The sequence below is a fragment of the Erpetoichthys calabaricus genome, chromosome 1, assembly GCF_900747795.2.
Source record: "Erpetoichthys calabaricus chromosome 1, fErpCal1.3, whole genome shotgun sequence".
Classification (NCBI taxonomy): domain Eukaryota; kingdom Metazoa; phylum Chordata; class Cladistia; order Polypteriformes; family Polypteridae; genus Erpetoichthys; species Erpetoichthys calabaricus.
Window position 1 is genome coordinate 32,524,963 of NC_041394.2, and position 15,920 is coordinate 32,540,882.

The 15,920-nt window shown below is 40.5% G+C and overlaps 1 long non-coding RNA gene across 1 annotated transcript in view; it reads left to right on the forward strand.

Annotated features, from left to right (window-relative positions):
* The first annotated feature begins 293 nt into the window (after positions 1-293).
* LOC114648407 (uncharacterized) overlaps positions 294-15,920 on the forward strand; it is a 102,620-nt gene continuing 86,993 nt past the window's right edge. The window contains exon 1 of the long non-coding RNA XR_007933513.1: positions 294-480. This is a non-coding gene — a long non-coding RNA (uncharacterized LOC114648407). The remainder of the gene's footprint in view (positions 481-15,920) is intronic.

A 15,920-nucleotide genomic window follows, 5' to 3' on the forward strand; every position in this document is an offset into this window, starting at 1 on the left:
CTGGAACTGCCGAGGAAATTAATATGGTTTGGCTGGCTTCATGCCTTTTCGTACCCATGGCTACAACTCTCTAATCCATTGGATTACTTCCACTTTCATTTTTTGTGTTTTGAACTTCCAGACATTTCCCCGACTGCCCCATCGCCTCCGTCACCTCGTCTTCACATATATTTAGAACACTCACAATTGTTTATTTCCACTTTTCTGCACAAACCACGTAAATATCGGAGAAGGAATATAACAGCCCAACGGACGCACCATTATCCTTGCGTGACACGCGCCGGCTACAAGTACAACAGTAGACTCACGGGTCAGGAGAGGAGGGGCGCTGGGAGGAGCGCAGTTTCCTGAGGGGTGTTGTCGCTGAAGTTCGCCTAATGCCGGCACTCGAATGCTATTTTGACGGCGGCTGAAGGTCTGCGGTCTCTAAACCGGTGGACACGCTGTCACCCAGGCGTACAAGTGCGCTGTCTTCAGGAGGTAAGACTTTGGCGCTGGCACTGTCAGGTGGTGTGCTCGCGGCACGGCTGGCGGGGATCGCTGGACTTTTGAAGGAGAGGCTCGATCGGCAGAGTATAGTGTTAAATGTTGGAAATCAGTATTTCACAAGTGAGTAATAAGAGTCTTTTTGACAGCTACAAATAATACCATACAGTGTTGAATTACAAGTCATGCGTGACCACCCTTGGAAGGCCGTGTAGTGGTGTGTGTGCATGCCTTGTGCGGCGGCGAGGACTTCGCTTAGTTATACGCGGTGACAGGCGGGGAACCCGGGAAAGGACAGAACTCGGGCTAAGCTTTGTGCCTTTCGAAAAAAAAAAAAAGATACGTGTTTAAACGAAAATGGAGGAAAAGTACACGTGCTGATAAGTATACTTGCTTTAGCAGAACAGCAGTGTTATTGGAGTATGACACGTCTCAGTAAAGATTAGATAAAAAGGCTGCACGTGAGCTAAAATCCTCACAAGTTTAAAAAGCAAAATGAAAGAACTGAAGGAACAGCAGAGAGTTCATGATGATTAAAAACTGCGATTTTAATATTGCTAGAATGGTGGAGTAAACACTGGATTGATTTTACAACACCAGTATGACGTGCTGAATCGGTTCAATTTGCAGTGGGTATAGCTTAAGCACTGCCAATATTAGCAACAATGCATTACGTTAAGCAAAAATTAATATACCAAAAAGCACGGTGATGCCAGGTCACCCATTGATTTGTCTCTGTGTAATCGTGACCAGGTGCAGAAACCGAATAGACTGTTGAATTGGAAAGCACAGTTCAGTGATGATTTGTAAGCTAATATTTTACTTTAGGAATTGGTCATGCTGGAAAGAATATATTTGTAGCAATCATGGATTCATGTTTTGTGTATTCTGTATGTTGGTATAGGTCTTATCGGAGTACCCCATTTTCCTGTAGGTCTTATCGGAGTACCCCATTTTCCTAACATATCTCAAAGTTGGGGTTGCACGGTGGCGTAGTGGTAGTGCTGCTGCCTTGGAACAAGGAGATGGCGGTTTCTGCATTGGGTGCTGCCTGTGTGGAGTATGCATGGTCACCATGTGTCTGGCACCCAGTCCAGGGATTGTTCCTGCCTTGTGCCGATGCCTGCCAGGATAGACTCAATCCTGCCCTGGATAAGCAGGTTATGAAAATGGATGGATCACAAAGTTCAGCGTGTAAGGCTGGATGGTAACTCTAAATGAGTATTAGACGTGTAATAGTAGGTGTGTTTGTGTTTGTATCCCGTTATGGACTGACATCATAAGCATTGTAGTTTCCTGCTGTGCATCAAGTGATGGATATGAGTAGACTCAAAAAATGGATGCATGAATAAATCTCAGTTTCATCGTACATTGCAGTATGCCTTGAAAGCAGCACTAAGTCAAGGACTTAGAGATATGGGAAAGTTGAAGTAAGACTAGTTTCTTTTTATTTAGTATAGTGGTGAACAAGTCATTTTTGCAGTGTGATGCCTCTGAGAAAAATATATCTCACCACTCTTAAAAATGTAACAATCTCATATTTATTGGTTGCTTTTCCGATTTAATCCAAGTAGCAATTTCAAGCTGATCATTTAAGTAACCAGTTCACATCAATACCATGATTTATATCTAGTCACACATTTGAGAGTTGCTCCTGGGGTAGGCCATGCCCTTCCTTGAATTAATTATAGGATTAAGATAAATGACGGTTATGAACTATCTATTGTAATGACACCACACTTCAATCGTGCCACCTTATTTTGCACAGCTGAAGAAATCCTAACAACACAATGGGAAAATGATGTGCTATTCTGTAAATAATATAAAAAAAATAATTCATTTATTTGTAGATAGATAGATAGATAGAAAGATAGACTGCGGTGGACTGGCGCCCTGCCCGGGGTTTGTTTCCTGCCTTGCACCCTGTGTTGGCTGGGATTGGCTCCAGCAGACCCCCGTGACCCTGTAGTTAGGATATAGTGGGTTGGATAATGGATGGATGGATAGATAGATAGATAGATAAGCCACTATGTAATAGATAGATAGATATACAGAACTTTATTTGTCCCCAGAGGGAAATTTGTTTTTTACAGAAACTCTTTAAGTAAATAAATAAGTAGATAAATAAGTAAATACATAAATAAACACACAGGTTGGTCTGAACACACACCAGAATGATTGTAAAGCAAAACAATTAGAAAGAAAGAAAAGTTCTGACTAGGTTGTCACAGTCACAGTGAGGCATTATGCACGTGTATTGCTGTTGGTATAAAGGAGCCCCCCATAGTTTTTTCTGACTCACTTCTGCTGAATAATTTATTATTTGAAAGTCCTCAGTTTTAGTGTGTCAGAGAGAGGATGTACAGCATTGTTCATAATCGTGCCCATTTTTCTTTTAATTCTCTCCTTTGCTACGACTTCCAAGGGGTCCAGAGTGTGTCCCATAACTGAGCATACCCTTTTAATTTGCTTGTAAATCTGGTGGGCCTCTCTTGAAGTGATGTCACCAGCTCAGCACACTACAGCATAAAAAATTGCACTGGCCATCTCAGAATATTAGAAGATGTAAAGGGTGTCACTACCCAACATAAAAAGAACACGGTCTCTTAAGTATAAAGAGCCTGCTCTTCCCTTTTTTATATAGTTCCTCTATGTTATGCGACCAGTCCGGCCTGTCTTTAATTTGGACCCTCGTGTATTTGTAGAAGTGCACCTCCTCTACTGCCACTCTCTGAATCTTGAATAGACATCGAGGCTCTTTGGTGCGGTGAAAGTCAATAAGCAGTTCCTTGCTTTTGCTGATGTTAAGATGCAGACAATTCTTTTTCACCAAGACTGACTCCTATACTCTGTTTTTAAGGAATAATTCACAGTTTTCATTAGTATCTCATATACCTTTATGAATGATGTCTTCAGTTTTGACCTGTTATGAACTATTATTATTTTTTCGTTACGTTATTTTGAGCGATTACACTATGTTAATTTTTTTCTTTTGGTTGCTGTCTATATGAGTATCCAATGTGATCTGAATAAGATGTAATACAATATATCTCATGGATCTATCAGTTATTAAGCAAAGAAATCAATACAGTAATTTAAAAGGAGAAAAAAGAATTCATGATTGGTTGGATTTTTACACTGCGGTTAATTTGTAACTAAAGACATATTCAAAAATTTGCTTTCTGCACATTGCATGATTTGTAAGTGATTAGTATTTCATTAACAGGATTACATACATAGGTAATCTTATAATGATTATATTCATTAGCAGCTTGTAAAAGATAACATGATAGTTTCTAGCTAATTTCAGTTAGGTCCATTAATATTTGGACAGAGACAACTTTTTTCTAATTTTGGTTCTGTATATTACCACAATGAATTTTAAATGAAACAACTCAGATGCAGTTGAAGTGCAGACTTTAAGCCTTAATTCAGTGGGGTGAACAAAACGATTGCATAAAAATGTGAGGCAACTAAAGCATTTTTGTAACACAATCCCTTCATTTCAGGGGCTCAAAAGTAATTGGACAAATTAAATAACTGGAAATAAAATGTTCATTTCTAATACTTGGTTGAAAACCCTTTGCTGGCAATGACAGCCTGAAGTCTTGAACTCGTGGACTTCACCAGTTGCTGGGTTTCCTCCTTTTTAATGCTCTGCCAGGCCTTTACTGCAGCGGCTTTCAGTTGCTGTTTGTTTGTGGGCCTTTCTGTCTGAAGTTTAGTCTTCAACAAGTGAAATGCCTGCTCAATTGGGTTAAGATCAGGTGACTGACTTGGCCAGTCAAGAATTTTCCACTTCTTTGCTTTAATAAACTCCTGGGTTGCTTTGGCTGTATGTTTTGGGTCATTGTCCATCTGTATCATGAAACGCCGCCCAATCAATTTGACTGCATTTAGCTGGATTTGAGCAGACAGTATGTCTCTGAACACCTCAGAATTCATTCGGCCTCTTCTGTCCTGTGTCACATCATCAATAAACACTAGTGTCCCAGTGCCACTGGCAGCCATGCATGCCCAAGCCATCACACTGCCTCCACCGTGTTTTACAGATGATGTGGTATGCTTTGGATAATGAGCTGTTCCACGCCTTCTCCATACTTTTTTCTTGCCATCATTCTGGTAGAGGTTGATCTTGGTTTCATCTGTCCAAAGAATGTTTTTCCAGAACTGTGCTGGCTTTTTTAGATGTTCTTTAGCAAAGCCTTTCTATTCTTGAGGCTTATGAGTGGCTTGCACCTTGCAGTGCACCCTCTGTATTTACTTTCATGCAGTCTACTCTTTATGGTAGACTTGGATATCGATACGCCTACCCCCTGGAGAGTGTTGTTCACTTGGTTGGTTGTTGTGAAGGGGTTTCTCTTCACAGTGGAAATGATTCTGCGATCATCCACCACTGTTGTCTTCCGTGGACGTCCAGGTCTTTTTGAGTTGCTGAGTTCACCAGTGCTTGCTTTCTTTCTCAGGATGTACCAAACTGTAGATTTTGCCACTCGTAATATTGTAGCAATTTCTCGGATGGGTTTTTTCTGTTTTCACAGCTTAAGGATGGCTTCTTTCAGCTGCATGGAGAGCTCCTTTGACCACATGTTGTCTGTTCACAGCAAAATCTTCCACATGCAAGCACCACACCTCAAATCAACTCCAGGCCTTTGATCTGCTTAATTGATAATGATATAACGACGGACTTGACCACTCTTCCCCATGAAATAGCCTTTGAGTCAATTGTCCAATTACTTCTGAGCCCCTGAAATGAAGGGATTGTGTTAAAAAATGCTTTAGTTGCCTCACATTTTTATGCAATCGTTTTGTTCACCCCACTGAATTAAAGCTGAAAGTCTGCACTTCAATGGCATCTGAGTTGTTTCATTTAAAATTCATTGTGGTAATGTACAGAACCAAAATTAGAAAAAAGATGTCTCTGTCCAAATATTTAAGGACCTAACTGTACATATTTAATAAGTATTTACGCAGGTGATGTTAACTCTGGTTTAAAACACATTTGATAATTGGAGATGCATGGTTACATTATGTTTAGCTCTGCTGCCTAATACAGTGGCTCTCAAGTTCTGTTTTTTTCACCTCAAGTCTGTGTCTGTTTTCCCAAGGTACTGCAATTACTACATCCCAAAGAGCTCTGTGTGTGTGTGTGTGTGTGTATCTGTATGGGTACCCCCTGGATTTTGTCTTGTCTTCTATCACTATAGGCTGCAGTCACAGCAAGCCTGAACAAAATTAACTGCCATATTTTCAGAGAAGCTATGATGTGACAAGGTTGTTAATATTATGAATTAGGTATTCATGTTGTACACTTTTAGCATTATGAGAGCTATAATGCATTAAACTGAAACGTTGCGTGCGTACCATCATATTGTTGTGCTGACCTATTCTGAACTACATATCTCAGCTTGAATTAATCCATCCATATTTTGTACTAATTTTGTGCATATTATGGTTGTCCAGAATGTGAGCTTATCGCAATAGCAAACCATGCTGTGAAAGATTTGCCAGTTCATTCACAAGGTGCACTCACACACATCCTGAACTGCTCACATCAGGCTAATTAGAGGTCAATAGTCATCTTAGCACAAGCCTTGTTTTGCTAAAGGAAACTTGAGTCCCAGGAGAAAGTTGCAGCTGCTAAGAATACTGTAGCTCACCTGCAAATTTAACAAACGTTTAGATAGATGAAACTTTATTTGTCCCCAGGGAGGATTTATTTTTTCAAAGAAGCTGTTTAAATAAATCTTTATATATATTACACTACCGTGGCTGTTCGTTTTTTCTGTCCAGGATTTTAATTCATCTGTAGCTCGCAAACCGTTTGACCTACTGACCTGAAATTTGGTATACATATACAGTACTACATGATGTCTACTATCCACTTTCGTGGTGATGATTGACCTCCAAAGTTATTCCTCTTTTTATTTTATTTTATTGTAGAATCAACACTCAGCAGCGGCCAGCAGGTTGGTCATGTGGCGCATGCGTACGGGCGCCGTTGTCATCCCTACCACTTTCGCCATCACTTCCTTTACCCCTTCATATCTTAAATCATTCTTTAGGCAGATTAAAGACATAAGTGCCAGCTTAAGTGAAAAATTAAAGAAAACTTACTAAGTAATTGCAACACAAACACTGACTTAATCAGTTTTAACACGAAAAGTTGCCGTCGAAAGAAGAGAAGAAGCGGGCTGCTAGGGTGGAGAAAACAAGAGCTGCTCAGGAAGCAGCAAGTGCATCAACCTCTGAGCAAACAAATGCTAAACGTACAGAGAATGAGTCTGAAAACTTTGAATGCTCAAGTCAAGTGTATTCACTGCATGCTATCATATATATTATTGGTAAATATATAAATAGGTAGATACTGTAAGTAAGTAAATAAATAAATAAAACATTTTGTTTTGAACATATACCAGAATGAATGCAAAGCAAGAAAATTCAAAAGAAAGGAAGTTCTGACTTGGCTATCACAGTCACATTGTGGCACTATGCTGACAATTTTCTGTTGGTATAAATGAGTCCCCATTTGTGTTTCTTTACATACATCTGTTGAATAATTTGTTGGCTAAAAGTCCTCAGTGTTAGTATGTTGATGAGAGGATGTGCAGCATTGTTCATAAGGGCACTCAGTTTTGTTTTAATTCTCTTCTTTACTATGACCTCCAGGGTGTCCAGAGTGCATCCAATAATTGAGCCTACCCTTTTAATTAGTTTGTTGATTTCTGTACACCTCAGACTATAAACATAACACCAGGTCATGTCACCTGCTGAGATTCTCAGATGATTCTGCACTTATTGAGTATAATGATAAGGGGGATGAGACAGCGGAGAGGAGTCAGGTGGAAAAGTTTGTCTATTGGTGCAAAGACAATTGTCTGCATCTTAACATTGGCAAAACCAAGGAAATGGTTATTGACTTTCACTGCACCAAAGTGTTTCTATGTCTGGATTCAGGGGGTAGATATACAGATGGTGCTCCTACAGGTACTTGGGGGGCCCACATTAATGACAGGTTGGGCTGGATTCAGAACACAGAGGAACTACTGTATATAATTAAAGGCAGAACAGGCTCTTTTTCCTTTGAAATAATGCTGCCCGCTGTACCATTGTGGCACCTGATGTATACTGTACATCAGTTTATATAGTTGCCTTGGTGGTTCAAGCAAGTTAGCTCATTTGTTTCAGTATATCTACAGCTCAGACACTTTCAAGTGAAATGATTCATCGCTCTGATAAGAGTTTTTCAGTGGTAGAAACTGAACTAACAGCCATATTGTTGAACCAGGACATTATCCCCTAGCCTCAGTGTCTACCATTTTATCAGGGCTGTTTATCTTGGTTTTTGAAGTGGTAGCACTGTTGCCTCACAGTATGGAGACCAGGGTTCATGTCCTAGGCCTCCCCTGTGTGGAGTTTCCCTGTCTGCATGAGTTTCCTCCTGGGGCTCCCATTTCCTCCCACAGTTCAGAGGCATGCAGGTTAGGTGGACTGGCAGTACTCAACTGGCCTTTGTTTGTGTGATTGGTGTGTGTTTGTTCACCCTGTGATGGACTGGCATCTTGTCCAGGGTTTGTTCCTGCTTCACACCCTATGCGAACTGGGATAGGCTCCAACAATGCCCACGACCCTTTTACGACTAAGTGGGTTAGAAAATGACTGAGTGACTTTTGGGTATAATCAAGTAATTTTATTAGTAGAGATGCACCAATACCATTTTTTGACACTGATAGAGAATGCAAGTTACTTTTATTAGAAAAAAAAAGAATGATGCTACCTTTTCGCAACAAATGTAGAAGAAAAGCACAATTTTGTTTAGTAAGTCATAGTGAATGAAACTTCTGTTTTTTGTTTAGGAAAAAATAAGCATATTTTAATGATAGTTATTAAATTTACTCCAGTAAATCTCTGTAATATTTAACCAATAATAAATGCAAGCTGTTTCAACAAATTGATATTTTTCAATAAAAAAGCTGCATCCTAATTGTAATTCATGGTAACTAAAATAAATATCCAAACAGGCAATGCAACTTACAGGGAAACCTTGGGGGTTGGTAGCAGGACTGGCACTCCAGCCACCATAAAACAACTCCTACTGTTCCTGTGTGGTGCTGAGGTGTCACCTGCTGCACTTGGCATGTGCTATCAGCGCCGGTCCTATTCAAAGGAGTGACATGTCATAGGAGTGACATAACTAAGGAGTGAAACCTCAGATATAAATTTCAAAGGAGTGACAACCAACCAACCAACTAACCATCCAAGTGGTAGGTGAGACGTCAATGATTTCATTTTTTATTTCATTTTTGGCAAGCGTTCTTTCAGTTATGTTCCTGCTCTCTGTTGAAGCAAGATAACAAATTATTGATATAAAATTTTAATCATAATTTGTCACTCCAATAAAATGTCACTCCTTTAATACTGTATTTATGTCACTCCTTTGTTATGTCACTCCTACGATACAGACCCATCAGTGCATGCTCTCAACCTCTCTCTCTCTCTCTTAAGCTTTGCAATGTTAGGCACCGGTTCTTTATAAAAACATAAATATTTCAGCTCTATCAGAAGCGAGTCCATTTTTTTCTCTTATCTATACTTCTTGAAGCTGCATTACAAAGACCTTCACTGACCTCACAGGTACACAGTGTTGAGAAGCTAAGGAAGTGAATTAGACCAGAGTGCTTGTCCTGTAGTGGGAAACGCTGTCTGATATCAGGATATCAAGTTCAGATAGGTATAGCTGCACTTCAGGTTCATGTTCAAGTCTACTGTCATGTGTAGCAGAATTAATAATATATATGTCTTCTCAGAATGGTGACAATAAAGGCAAAAGACACACATGAATATTTGCACTGTATGTGCTTTTTTATATAAATGATTTATAAATATATATACAGTATGTATATATATGTCATGTGTATATATATACTAGCCATCCCCCCCGTGTATTAGTGAAACAGGACAGAGAGAAGGGCCCTGCCCAGCTCTCTACTCCTGATGTCACTCTTCCCCCTCCCCTCGGCCTGGAACCTCTGTCTCAGATTAGCGTGAATATATCGCTCTTGCAAGCGAACTATGATTCTTAGCGCAATGAGAGAAGTCACAAAATCAACCGGAATGTTCAAGCAAATTATAGAAAAAAAAAAAAGATCTAAATCAGTTAAGTAGTTCTCTCATTTGCTAACTAAGTGGAGTTAAGGTTACACCCCAAGGCAGATGTGTGAGTGAGGAGGCCTCCGCCTCTCTCCCCGCATCCCGATGAGTCTGTCTCAGGTTCGCGCTAATAAATTGGTACCGCATGCGGACTATGAAACTTAGTGCAATGCGAAAGTTGCAAAATCAACGGAATGTTCAAGCAAATTATAGAAAAAAAAACCTAAATCAGTTAAGTAGTTCTCTCGTGAAAAGCGGACAGACATACAAACGGGTCTAGAAAACTATAAGAAATTTTGCACTTGAACCACGAAATTTTTAAAACCGTTTCTTGGCGAGCACCTATGGGCTAAGGGTAACCAACAGTCCAAATTTCAAGTCCCAAGTCCTCATGGTTCGGGAGATTTTGTGAGAAGTGAGTCAGTGGTATTTGGCTTTTATATGTATAGACTAGCAAAATACCCGCACTTCGCAGCGGAGAAGTAGTGTGTTAAAGAGGTTATGTAAACAAATATATACATATACAGTATATACATTTCTACATATATATATATATATATATATATATATATATACATATGTACATATATATACATATCTACATATATACACATATATATACATATGCACATATATATATATATATATAAATATAGACATACATACATGCATACATTCACATATATATATATATACATATCTACTTATATATATATATATATATATATATATATATATATATATATATATATATAATATTCACGGCATTCGTAGTCTGAATCACAATCTGATTGTATGGGTGGTTACCTACCAGGTAACGCTTATGGTTGGCCAGCAAGTCAGCTAACATCTGCCACGGTGCCTTCAGTTTTGAGAAGCAGATCATAGAATGGTTGAAAATAATTTACTGTCAAATAATGCAAAGAGTACGCGGCACGTGTTTCGCCCAAATTCTTGGCTCATCAGGCGTACATACACACTCACTGCACTTCCTTACGGGAATCGAACCTCGGACGTCAGCGCTAGAGGCGAAGCCCCTAACATTGCGCCACGGCGTGTGGTTTGTTTATTTGACAGCATGTAGATCGGGGTAATTACATTCACGGCATTCATAGTCTGAATCACAATCTGATTGTATGGGTGGTTACCTACCAGGTAACGCTTATGGTTGGCCAGTAAGTTAGCTAACATTCGCCATGGTGCCTTCAGTTGTGAGAAGCAGGGTTTCGCCCTAATTCTTGGCTCATCAGGCGTACACACTCACTGCACTCCCTTACGGGAATCGAACCTCGGACGTCAGCGCTAGAGGCGAAGCCACTAACATTGCGCCACGGCGTGTGGTTCGTTTATTTGACAGCATGTAGATCGGGGTAATTACATTCACGGCATTCGAAGTCTGAATCGCAATCTGATTGTATGGGTGGTTACCTACCAGGTAATGCTTGTGGTTTGCCAGCAAGTCAGCTAACATCTGCCACGGTGCCCTCAGTTGTGAGAAGCAGATCATAGAATGGTTGAAAATAGTTTACTGTCAAATAATGGAAAGAGTACGCGACACATGTTTCACCCTAATTCTGGGCTCATCAGGCGTACACACTCACTGCATATAGCCAAATTCCCGCACTTCACAGCGGTGAAGTATTGCTTTTAAATTTTAATTAAGAAGAAAAGAAAACCTTTTTAAATTGAGGGAAAATATACCAATAACAATTTGTTAAGGATCTGTTTTTTTGTGAAGCTGCCTTTACACAGCCTGTCCGCTGTTTTATAAACAAACTCCATATAAGGCCGTCCTTTCTCCTTGCTTAGCGGTTCTGTATTGTTTTATTGTTCGTTTATTACGATTGTTATAGTTATTGTGTAGGTATTTGACACTCACTTTTCTGTTCAGGTACCCATTTCCTTTATGTAATCCGCGGATTCTCCGCTATTTTTTGTTCGTTTATTACGCTTATAGTTATTTATTGATTCCCTTCTTTAGCTGACTGCCTGCTCATATAAGGCACTCTGCTGTTTTTTTGTGAAGCAGTCTTTACACAGCTTCTCCGCTGTTTTATAAATTAACGCCATATAAGGCCATCCTTTTTCCTTGCTTCGCCAAGGAAGCAGCCTTTTTATTGAATCCACGGGTTCTCCGCTGTTTTATTGTTCGTTTATTACGATTGTTATAGTTCTCTTTGTATACCATGTTGTCAGTTCAGCACTCCAGTTGTAATATGACCAAGTTGTGCAAGCTTACTGTTGAGAATGCAACGTATAGTTGTACAGGAGAAAAGCAATCTTGCCAAACTTAATTTAAACTTACGGTTTACACCGTGCTTTGTTTCCACCTTAGTTGCACTTATGAATATGCTTGAATGCGTCACTCGCTCGCTTCTTATTGTTTCGCTGCCTTCTCAATTGTGTAATGAATGTTTTCTTCAGCGCTTTTTGGGGCTCTTCCTTGTTTTCTACGTACTGCGTTCACAGTCAGTTCACATGATTACGTGGGAGGTGTGATGACGCGATACGCAACTCCGCCTCCCATGGCCAGCGAGCTGCAGTCCATTACAGTACATGGACAAAAAAGAGGTTCCAGTTATGACCGTTATGCTTTGAATTTCGAAATGAAACCTGCCTAACTTTTGTAAGTAAGCTGTAAGGAATGAGCCTGCCAAATTTCAGCCTTCCACCTACACGGGAAGTTGGAGAATTAGTGATGAGTGAGTCAGTCAGTGAGTGAGTGAGAGAGGGCTTTGCCTTTTATTAGTATAGATACCTAGAGACAGTTGTCAAGCACCTAGATGCAAGATTCCCTGACATGCCAATTATTCCCAGCTTTTCAAAAGTTTTCAATGCAGAAACTCATGATTCAAGTGAGTCTGCTGAAATTCTTTTCGATCATTACTCCAAAATGGTAGCCCTCCAATTTAAAAATATGAAAGTAGCAGGGAAGAATGGACAGTTGCGTCAAAAATGATCAGAAGTCAATCATACAAAGACTTCAGTCCAAAACAGATTTTACTAAACATGGCAATAACATCAGAGCTCAAAGAGTCGTTTCCAAATTTAGCCAAACTAGCTCATGTTGGGCTAGTGATCCCAGTGAGCACAGCTGAATGTGAAAGGGGTTTTTCTGCCCTTAAAAGAATCAAGACATGTTTGAGAAATCGCATGAATCAAAGCACTCTAAATAATCTCATGCTGATCTCCTTGGATGGCCTAGATCCTGGGGACTTTGATTATGGGAAAGCTGCAGACAACTGGGCCTCTAGGAAGAAAATAAGAATAAATATTTAACTGAAGACACCTTCTGCATGTGCAGGTTGGCTTTGAAGAATATTTTTACATTTTTCTTCATTAGGTTTCCCATACTTTTTTTCCCATTGTTTTCATTTTTCTTCCCGACAGCGACAATACTTGTGTCTCTTGGTTTATGTCACAACAATTAGGATCCTGAATTGGATACTTCTTAAATTTAATAAAAATATTCTGGCACAAGTGCCAAATCTTAAAAAAGGAAGTCATATTCCATCCATCCATTTTCCAACCCGCTGAATCCGACCACAGGGTCACGGGGGTCTGCTGGAGCCATTCCCAGCCAACACAGGGCACAAGGCAGGAACCAATCCTGGGCAGGGTGCCAACCCACCGCAGGGAAGTCATATTGCGCATTGGAAAATAATAATAATTAACTAATACAAATAGTGCACATTTAATTTTCCCCACCACCAAATTTCCCCATCCTGCCCCACCTGGCTACTTTTTCATGCCACCCGGCTGGAAAAAATTTCTGGGGAGACCACTGTAATAATTATTGTAGTCATTATTATTATTACAGTGAGTGATCTCCTTGAGTGCAAATGCAAATTTTGGCAGAATTTCTTTGCAGCCCTTGTCGATTTTCATAAAGCTTTCGACACAGTTAATTGAGCTGCCCAGTGGGACATCCTGAGACTTCACGGGATCCCCCGAAAGTTGCTGGATATCATGGCTGGCCCATACGCTGGTACTGTGAGTGCTGTGCTGAGTGAATGCAGAATTTCTGCATGTTTCCCAGTTGATTCTGGGGTTCGTCAGGGGTCTGTTCTTGCTTCTATTCTGTTCAATGCTTGCATGGACTGGGTGGTGGGCAAGGTCATGGGGTCCATATACAAGGCTGTGGAACATCTCTTGGTGCAGAAAGATTCACTGATCTTGACTTTGCTGATGATGCAGTGATCTTCTTGTAGTCAATGGAGGCTCTGATCGGGTCTCTCGAGAGACTCAGCAAGGAGTCTGAGTGTCTGGGCTTGTGAGTGTCCTGGATAAAAACCAAGATCCAGGCCTGTAATGACCTCTTGGGCACAGCCATCAGCAGTGTGTCTGTTTGCGGAGAGAGTGTTGACCATGTCAAGAGGTTTACTTACCTCGGCAGGGACATTCATGTCTATGGTGACTCTTCCTCTGAAGTCAGAAAACAGATTGGGAGAGCATGTGGGGTCTTGAGGTTGCTGGAAAGGGGTGTGTGGCGCTCCCGATATCTATGCAAAAGGATGAAGGTTCAAGTCTTTAGAGTCCTGGTGCTTCCTGTTTTGCCGTATTTTTGCGAGACATGAATGCTATCCAGTGACCTGAGATGTATACTGAACTCATTCTGTACTGTGTCTCTTCAGAGAATCCTTGGGAACTGGTGGTTTGATTTTGTGTCGAATGAGCAGGTCCTCATGGAATCCCAAAAGGGGCGCATTACCTGCATTGTGAGGGAGTGCCAGTTATGGCACTATGGCCATATGGCTCAATTCCCCGAGAGTAATCCAGCTCACAGGATCTTCATTGTTGAGGACCTGAGCAACTGGGCCAGGCCAAGGGGACAACCATGTAACACCTGGCTGCAACAGATAGAGGGTCATTTCCAGGGTGTGGGACTGGACTGCTTGTCTGCCTTGGGGTGTTGCCAACCAGGATCCCAAACTGTTTCGTTGAGTGGTGGGTGCAGCAATATGCTATACCAGTGCATGCTCCCCAACCTGACCTGATTATTATTATTATTTTTATTATTACAGGTTGAGAATTCCTAATCCAGAAGTTTGAGCCTCTTTGGAAGGAAAATAAAATAAAGTCTGTACATCATAGTTTAATATAACAACGCACATTATAATAATGACTTGGTATGAATTAATATGCATGTGAGTTGTTATTTAATTGGTTTGGCTGCATTTCCCTACTTAATCATATGCCTTCCCAAGATATCTCATTATGCATATGTAAATATTCCAAAATCTGAAAATATCCTAAATATTTCAGAAAACATTAACATGTTTTTGCCATAAAAGGGCAAATTTGAGTGGAGTGAAGCATTCTGATTACATTTTTTACATTTACATTACATTTTATGAATGTACACCCACACCATAAGATCTGCCAGAAAAGACTGCATGATGGGGTGAAGCTTTGCTGAGATATTCCTGACCTCTTGGCCATTTCCCTGAGAAGTATTATAACAGTTATAACAGGTAGCTGATATAAGCTGATGAAAAACTAGAAATGTTCTTCAGTGCAAATACATAGCATTGGCCCTCTTAAATGGGAACTATAATTACAGTTTGTACATCATAGTCTTTGTTTTTGAGGTGTAATGTGTTTGTCATGTCAACGTACATTTTAATGGCTCAGTAATTTGAATTATTATACACAAGTTGTGGTTTGGCTGTCTTTCCCTCCCTGATCAAGGGTGTCAACATTTTCCAGTTTGATTGAAATCTGGCATACGCATGGGTCAGAATTCCTGTAAATATACATGCATTCTCCTATCACGTTTTCTTTCATAAATCAAATTAGATCCTTTTTAGGGCGGCATAGTGCCGCAGTGGGTAGCGCTGCTGCCTCGCAGTTAGGAGACCCGGGTTCGCTTCCTGGGTCCTCCCTGCGTGGAGTTTGCATGTTCTCCCCATGTCTGCGTGGGCTTCCTCTGGGTAATCCGGTTTTCTCCCACAGTCCAAAGACATGCAGGTTAAGTGTATTGGTGATTCTAAATTGTGCCTAGTGTGTGCTTGGTGTGTGTGTGTGCCCTACGATGGGCTGGCGCCCTGCTCGGGATTTGTTTCCTGCCTTGCACCCTGTGTTGGCTGGGATTGGCTCCAACAGACACCAGAGACCCTGTAGTTAGGATATAGCGGGTTGGATAATGGATGGATGGATGGGTGGATGGATCCTTTTTACCATAAGCTTTCTAGTAAGACAAATGATAAACATGAGCATCCAAAATCTTGTTTGTTATCAAGTGAAGAATGGCAAGCTGCTGAGAAGAAATAAATAATTTGGGG